This window comes from Mastomys coucha, unplaced genomic scaffold (assembly GCF_008632895.1).
Source record: "Mastomys coucha isolate ucsf_1 unplaced genomic scaffold, UCSF_Mcou_1 pScaffold3, whole genome shotgun sequence".
NCBI lineage: Eukaryota > Metazoa > Chordata > Mammalia > Rodentia > Muridae > Mastomys > Mastomys coucha.
Window position 1 is genome coordinate 50768466 of NW_022196909.1, and position 8538 is coordinate 50777003.

Genomic DNA, 8538 nt, shown 5'->3' on the forward strand with positions numbered 1-8538 from the left:
TAGGGGGGGATGGAGAATCTCCAGCCCTGACCTAACCTGGACTAAGACTTTGCTTCAAACACTTAAAATTGAAATAGAGTGCTAAGAAGACTATCTTATAATAGCTTAGTGCTGATAGAATGGCGGGATACAATATTTCCTCATTTTTGAACACTGTAGCTTCAGATCAGAGTTCTCTGATTTCTTCAGGAAGATTGTTGGAGAACTGCTCTTTTCAGCTATCTGCTGCACTGTAGCAAAGCCGCCAAGCTCAGCATCTGGAGACACCAACCACTGATACTTCCCCCAGTGTGTGACATGAAGAGTCCTTGGCTGAGTCTGGCTCAGGACCTCCCCTAGGTGTCACAGTTCAGTTTTCTTCTTGCTGTGTTTTCTGAAGGCTTCACTAGTGCTGGGGTCACATGAGATATGACTTTCTCCTACTGTAGCTGGAAAGAGCCCAGGAGTCCTTTGTCCCTATTTACATAGAACTCTTAGAACTCTCTTGAGAGAGCAGCTGTTCCCCAGAGCCAGTCATCAGAGAGAGCAAGAGAGAAAGAGAGACACAGAGACAGAGACAGAGACAGAAAGAGACAGAGACAGAGACAGACAGACAGACAGACACACACACACACACACACACACACACACACAGAGAGAGAGAGAGAGAGAGAGAGAGAGAGAAGAGAGAATATGATAGATTATAGAATATGTGCAATATGCTCATTAGCTATTCCCAGAAAATGACCATACTGCCAGCCTCTCTCTCTCTCTCAGGGAAAGGGAGTGAGCAGGTCCTGAACACAGAAGAGAATGGTAGCTGTCTTCAGACTGCACCAGAAGAGGGCGTCCGATCTCATTACGGGTGGTTGTGAGCCACCATGTGGTTGCTAGGATCCGAACTCAGGACCTTCGGAAGAGCAGTCAGTGCTCTTATCCGCTGAGCCATCTCGCCAGCTCTGGTCACATGAACTTTAAGTGATCTTTTTGTAAGACTTTAGTAGAAACAAACAAACAAACAAACAAGAACTTAAAATTTGATAAAACAAAAGAATATACAAGTTTCTCAGCTTTCCACTAAGGGGTCTTTACAATAATATATATATATTTTAAGTTCAACTTTTGTCTTAGTTATTGTTTTCTTGCTGTAAAGAGACACCGAGATCATGGCAACAACAATAAAAACAACAGGAGCAGCAGCAACAACAACAACAACAACAATAAATGATTTACCTGGGACTTGATTGCAGTTTCAGAGGTTTCGTCCACTGTCCTCATGGAGGGAAGCATGCTGGCCTACAAGCAGGCTGGATGCTGGAGCAGGGGCTGGGAGGTCTACATCTGGTTTCTCAGGCAGCAGGAAGAGCCTCTGAGACTGGCTAGGGCTTTGGAAACTTCCAAGCCCACCCTCAGTGACACACCTCTTAATCCATTAGAGAGTGCCACTCCCTAATGACCAAGCAATCCAGTCTATGGGCCTATGCGGCCCATTTTCATTCAAATTACCATATTCCACTAACTGGCACCAGAGGCTTGTAGCCATATCATAATTAAAGAGGGACTCAGTCCAGCTTCAAAAGTCTGCATGGTCTGTCCATCTCCATACTTTAAAATTTCAAGGTTCATGGTCTCTCCTGAGTCAATCTCTTAACTGCAACCCCTCTATAAAGAAAATCAAACACAGGTCCCATAGTTCAAATATACAGTGGCACAGAATGTGCATTTCTGTTTCAAAAGAAAGGAAAATGAGCAAAGGGAAGAAATAGTGGATCACAGACTAAAAACCCGCTGGGCAAACTGCAAACTGTATCTCCATGTCTGATGCCAAAGCTCTCTTCGGATCTCCAACTCCTGCCTGCTGTGTTGGCTGCCTTGAGTTCTCTCTCTCAGGTTGGTTCACACCTCATAGCAGCTTTCCTTGGGAATACCTGAAGACTCTGGCATCTCTCTCGATCTTGGGTTCTCCAGCAAAATCCAGGATTCACTCTTGCAGCTTTACTCAATGGCCTTTCTGGGCCTCCATGGAGGAACACTCTGGACACACAAAATGGAGAGAGATTGCAAAAGCTCAAAGCCAGAAGCATGCTGCTGAGTTGTGCTGCTTGCTGGGGCTGGAAACTTGACTCCCTCATTTGCTTACCTGAGGCTTTGTGGTTTTGGTGGTTTCCTTCACTGTTTAAGCTTTGCTTTCTTTTTTTCTTTCTTTCTTTCTTCCTTTCTTCCTTTCTTTCTTTCTTTCCTTCCTTCCTTCTTTCCTTCCTTCCTTCTTTCTTTCTTTCTTCTTTCTTTCTTTCATTCTTTTTTTCTTTTTTTGAGACAGAGTTTCTCTGTGTAGCTCTGGATGTCCTGGAACTCACTCTGTAGACCAGGCTGGCCTCCAACTCAGAAATCCGCTTGCCCCTGTCTCCCAAGTATTGGGATTAAAGGCCTGTGCCACCACTGCCCGGTAAGCTTTTCTTTAACTTCCTTTCACAGGTTGGAAGCTTAGCTGTGTAGGGTTTGTCCCTTCCACTTAGCACTAGCCTTTTCTTTTTTAAAAAAATCTATTTATTTTATGTATATGAGTACATTGTTATTCTCTTCAGACACAGCAGAAGAGGACATCAGATCCCATTACAGATGGTTGTGAGCCATCATGTGGTTGCTGGGAATTGAACTCAGGACCTCAGGAAGAGCAGTGAGTGCTCTTAACCACTGAGCCATCACTCCAGCACCCCCAGGCTGTTCCTTAAACTTTCTTTGAGCATTGACTTAGCTCCTTTACACTTCATGGTTCTCCCTTTCTCCTCAAACTGTACATTGTGCATTTTTCCTTATGTACACTGCTCCTTTCCATTATACAGCTACATGAGTGTGGCCGTTAATAACCAACCAAGACAGGCAATACTAGACTCTCTTGAAGTCTCCCCTGCCCACTCCCTTGATCCAAAGCCCTTAGATTTAATCTCAGACAGGTTGTTTTTGCTCAAGGACAGAAAACAGCCACCTTCTCTGAAACAATAAAGAATGACTTTCCAAGCCAATTTACTGATATTCTTCCACTTCCAAATTCATCACCTGAGCCACCAGTGTCAATCTGCTCTCAGTACTGCCTTCCATGCTTCATCTAGCATGGCTCTTTAAGCCTTGCTTCATGCATGCAACTGTTCTTCAAGATCCACATCCTGCCCACAATCCTCATGGTCAGGCTGGAAAGAGAAACCCCGTGCTCCCAGGTAACCATTTCTGAGACATGGTTTCTCTGTGTAGCCCCAATTGTCCAGGCTGGCCTGGAACTCAGTGATTTTCCTGCCTGTCTCCTGAGTGCTGGGATTAAAAGTGTTCACCACCAGTGCCCGGCAAATTCTTCACTGGTAATATCAGCTTCTATAATACACAGACAGGCCTGGTACAACCCTGGGGACTCATAATCCTGGTCATAAGAGAAGGCTAAGGCCATGCCTGTGTTCCTATGATCAGAGTCTGTCAGCCAGTGACTCTATTAAGTGACAAGTACCAAGGAAATATAGCTGAGGAATGAGGAGACCAGCAAGGAAGTGCACATGGACTGAGCTCCACCTGGTACAGCCCCACTCACATGCAGACCCCACAGAGCACTCCTGTCCTGACACTCAGCACAAGAAACACAGATTCTGGAAGGCTCTCCACCTGTCATTTATTTCCTTCACAATACTCAAGTATTCTCAATCCCTTAATTTAGTCACCAGTGAAATGCTCAGGTCAAGGAGTTCACAGTCAGATTCTTATGTTCAGTGTGGAAGTGAGAAGCTGCAGCTCAGGATAGCTGGAGCTGACAGGATGCAGTTACCACCCAGTGTCTGTTAGACCAGGAAGGCTGGCAGTGGAAAGGATGACAGCCAGTGCAGGGACAGAGTCCTGGTGCACTGGGTTGGACTGGTATTTCCAGGTCTTCTCATTGTGTGCACAGGAAAAGCACAAACCCTGGACAATGCTGCCCAAAGTGATTTCACTGTTTAGAAGTCAGATCTTATGTCTCAGTCCCAGGAGGCAGCTGTCCCAAGATAAAGAGCAGGGGTCAGCACAGTCAATGTGACAACATCAAAGGCCCACCTCTCCTTCAAAGGTCTAAATCTGAGAGGCCCTGGGAGCCAGTCCTGTCCTGTTTGCCTCAGCCCTAATCCTGGGCCCCTAGGTGCCATCTTTTCAAGTATTCAGGGACAAGTCAGGAACTCTCCCTGCCTGCAGTAGAAGAAATAGCAAGGCACAGTCAGGACACTGACAGGTTGGGCTGGAGCTCTGCTCTTCAGCCCTGCTTCCACCCCAAGTGCCTCAGGGACAATTGTTCCCTCACATTCTGACATGGAGTGGGAACATGGCCTCTGTTTCTACCTGTTTAAAAAAAAAAAAAAAAAAAAGAGTGCTGTGAGAGACCAGAGAAGTGCTGGACCCTGGACATTTCCAGAACTATGATTTCAGGCCAGGGAAAGTTCCGAAGGCATGATGAAGGAAGATATGAAGGGAATGAACCATGGCCAGCCCGGAGATCTGTAGTGTTTAGCATGAGCCTTGCCCTCTGCCCTCTGCCCTCTGAGAGGTCATCGAGAGAATCATGTGCTGACCCCTAGCCCCATCATCTCCATTATGAATCTGTCTTTTATTGTAAGGTGAGTGTCTGCAAACAGACCCAGAGATGGACAAGCTTGTGCATATGGGGTATGTGTATTGCTTTATAATCATAAGGCACCCAGCCATGGACTCTTTCTTCCATACCTTTGTTCTTTCTCATCCACATGGTAACATCTCCACCTACGATCACGATAGCTCCAAGGACAGCACCAACAGCGGGCATACTGGACTGAGGAGGCTCTGAGAAGGGAAGAGTAAGGACATGAAGGGAAGGTGAGCAACATGACCCCAACTCTCAACTCTGACCAGCTGAGGGTCTGCAGAAGTCTCCAGCTTTCCCTGACCCCAGCTCTGTACCCACACCCTCCTTACCCCATCTCAGGGTAAGGGTCTCAGGCAGCCCTTCATGTTCCACATGGCATGTGTATTTCTTCTCCTTCCCAAGAGGCACCACCACAGATGCCCACTTCTGGAAGGTTCCATCCCCTGCAGGCCTGGTCTCCACAAGCTCCCTGTACTAGGTCAGCTCCTCTTCCTCCTCCTGCCAGGTCAGAGTGATGTCAGCAGGGTAGAAGCCCAGGGCCCATCACCTTGAGGTCTGGGGGTGACGGGTCACATGTGTCTTTGGAGGATCTGAGGAGAAGAGTTGGAAAGTTTGAGCATCTTGTATTCTTCTAGAAGCGCCTGTGAGACCACCTGGGAAGGAAATGACTGGAGCAAAGTCAATTTCCCCACTAGGTTAGATTCAGTATACAGGAAATTCTAGACCTTGGACCAAGGATCAGGTATGTGTCCCAACAAGAAAATGGGACCCTGCATCCTGACTGGGTGGGGCTCTGAGTTTCAGCATCACTGAAATCAGACTTCACAGTTTGGGTGTGGGTAGAGAACAAATCCTGAAAGAGGCCATGGCTCAGAAGGACTGCAGTTTCAAGGGATCAGCTTTCTGTTATTTCAGGAACCTTCTCCCCTTTCATCCTGAAGAGACTCTGAACTCTCCTGAGGCAAGTTCCTTGGGAGAGCCAGTCTCTGATATAGTCAGGAAACACAGGAGTCCTCTCCCCCTCCCATATGTTAGAGAAGAGGAAAGGGCTGGAACACTAAGTGAATTGAAGAGATGCCTAGTGTTTCTGTTAAAATCAGGAATGGGAAGATTCTCTCTATTCTCCATTCTTAGCTATTGCAGTTAAATAAGAGAAAGGCATAAAAGGGATCGAAATAGAAAAGGAAGAAGTCCAACTATGTCTAATTTCAGATGATATGGTTCCTAAAGACCCTGCTGAGTCCACTAGAAAACATTCAGGCCTAATAAACATTGTAAAATTAATATTATAGCAGGATACAAAATCAGTGTAAAATGCAGCCTTGCCTGGCAGTGGTGGCGCATGCTTTTAATCTCAGCACTTGGGAGGCAGAGACAGGTGGATTTCTGAGTTTGAGGCCAGCCTGATTTACAGAGTGAGTCCCAGGACAACCAAGTCTATACAGAGAAACCCTGTCTTGAAAAAAAAAAACCAAACCAAACCGAAGAAACAGACAAAAAAATGCAGCCTTATTTATATTATCAGGGTACTCTCAGAGGACATAAGGATAAACACAACATTCTAAGTAACTCCCCAGAATTAAGCGTTTAGGGATCTATCTAACCAAGGAAAAGAGAGAACTCTACAATGAAAACTTCAAGATACTGAAAAAGGAAATCAGAGAAGATGATGTGAGACACTGGGAAGAAAACCCATGCTCCTGACTGCCCGAGTTCATATTGTGAAAGGGGCCATTCTGCCAAAATTAACCTCCAGATTCAGTGCACTACTATCAAAAGTCTGAATTATTTGATAGGTTTAGAAAAAATATGAAAGACTACGAACAGCTAAACAATCATCAGGAGAACTGGAGATGTTGCAATCCCAACCTCAGGTTATACTACAGAGCTGTAGTGACAGGGACAGCCTGGAACTCGGAGAGAATAGACAGGAAGATCAAAGGCATGGGGTAGACGTCCTGGACATGAAATGTCAAAGCTACGCATACTCAGTATTCCACAAAGAATGCAAGACACATGTTGTAGGTTGGCGGGGCGGTGGTGGTGGGGGAAGCCCATACTACAAATGATTTTATAACACAGTTTTTCTATCTGGGAAGATGAATTCAAATACACAGGTTTCACCTTGTACTAAAATTATCCCAGCTGAAAGTTTTTTTTTTCTTCCTTAGGACTGAGCCTCAGCTCGAGGGTAGAGGAAGGAGTTGCCTGCGCAAGGCAGTGTCTCTTTCCCATGCTCCAGATATTTGTGGAGCTACTCTGCAAGCACACATGCACTACCCTCCAGGTAAGCCCTGTATCACTGTGCTGCCAGGTCCCCTGATATCCACGTTTTCAGGTCTTTGTTTAGGGCGATGTAATCGCTGCGTTTGCATGTGTACTGCTCATTCCCGGGGAGGAGACCCACCCCGCCTCACAGCCAGACAAATAGTGGACAGTGTGAGAGCCTGGGCGACCCCGTGTTTAGCCCCGCCCTGCCCTTCCTACCCTAGGTATCCTCTAACCTGAAAGTGAGTGTGGGTGTCAGGTCTTGGGTCCCAGCGAGTCCTGCAAGTTCCTGGAGTTCCTAGGACTTGGGACCCAGGACTAAAGTCCTGACTTTACAGAGAACCGCAGAAATGAAATACTAAGGAAGTAATATTGCAGATCAACTGACGGGTGAGGGAACTGAATGGACCGTTATCTTAATAAAGAAAAAAAAAAGCACAATTGGCCAGTAACAATTTTTTTATGCGCCACTGCCTTTTATTTTTTTTTTTGCTTTTATTTTATTTATTTATTTATTTATTTATTTATTTATTTATTTATTTTTCCTAAAAGTGCCCAGGTGGGCTTAAGGCTGCCAGACACATCTACAGCAACATGGGCTTCTTTCTGTTCCATCTACATGGATCAGGAGAAGGGAGGGAGCCAGGAAGAGAGAAGACAGGGAAAATCTACCTCCCCCAAATCCCAACCCAAGGAGACCTGTGTGACAAGCACAATGGAAGTGTGTGCTCCCAGCATCTGGCTCCACACTGGTTAATATGCTGCTGGCTTTACTCAGACATCTATTTTGAAAAAGCTTAAAAAACACAGGAGATTTTGAAATAATTCAATCCTGGCATAAAATCAAAACTCAAAAACTAGGAGCAAAATCATCTTTCACTAGATTCATTCCTTTTCCTTTCTTTTTTCTTTTCTTAAACATTCTATTCATGTAATAGAGGGATTTCTTTATCATTTGCCTTCTTCTCAATCATTAGGAGTTGGGGAGTACTGAATCCATTACTACTTTGATGACACAGGTAAGAATCCAGATTCAAGAGTTCCCTTTAATGCCACGATCCAGCCAGCCTTCCTCTACTCCTACTGAACACAGCAGTGCCCCTTGGTGTCTCTGAAGAGTAAGCACATCTTAGGTCTGTACTTCTCCAAGTACAGCAGCTGTCTGGAATTGAATTCTCCTCTTCTTTTTTGTCTTGTGAATTGAACAGCATCTTCATACTTCATATTCCGCATTCAATCAATGCAAGTGCACAGGAGCCCTTCCCAGTTCTGCAACACAATGCACTGCAACACAGCAGCCTGGCTCTTCATGAAATCTGGTTTTTAACTGGTTAAGCCAATCATCTACTCTCTGATTAGGGGGTGGAGCTCCATCATCAAATGGCCAATCTAGATTCCTTCTTTTTCAACTGGAGCTTTATCATATGTAGCATCACAAACTAGAACCAAAGTTGTCACTCCGTACTTCTTAAGTTCCTCTGTGAACTTGTTGACAATTGCATTGGTGGGATTGTGAGTTATTAGAAAACACATGTTCTCTTAAGAGATCACCACAGGGCCTGGACGGTTCATTATGGCAAATAAAAAGTGTGAGCGTGTGTGTGTGTGTGTGTGTGTGTGTGTGTGTGTGTGAGTGAGTGTGGTGGGAAAAAATGGGGGAG

The 8538-nt window shown here is 45.4% G+C and overlaps 2 pseudogenes; both read right to left on the reverse strand.

Annotated features, from left to right (window-relative positions):
* Window positions 1-4575: 4575 nt before the first annotated feature.
* Window positions 4576-8538, reverse strand: part of LOC116074442 — a 41463-nt pseudogene continuing 37500 nt past the window's right edge.
* LOC116074656 lies at window positions 7958-8449 on the reverse strand (annotated as a pseudogene).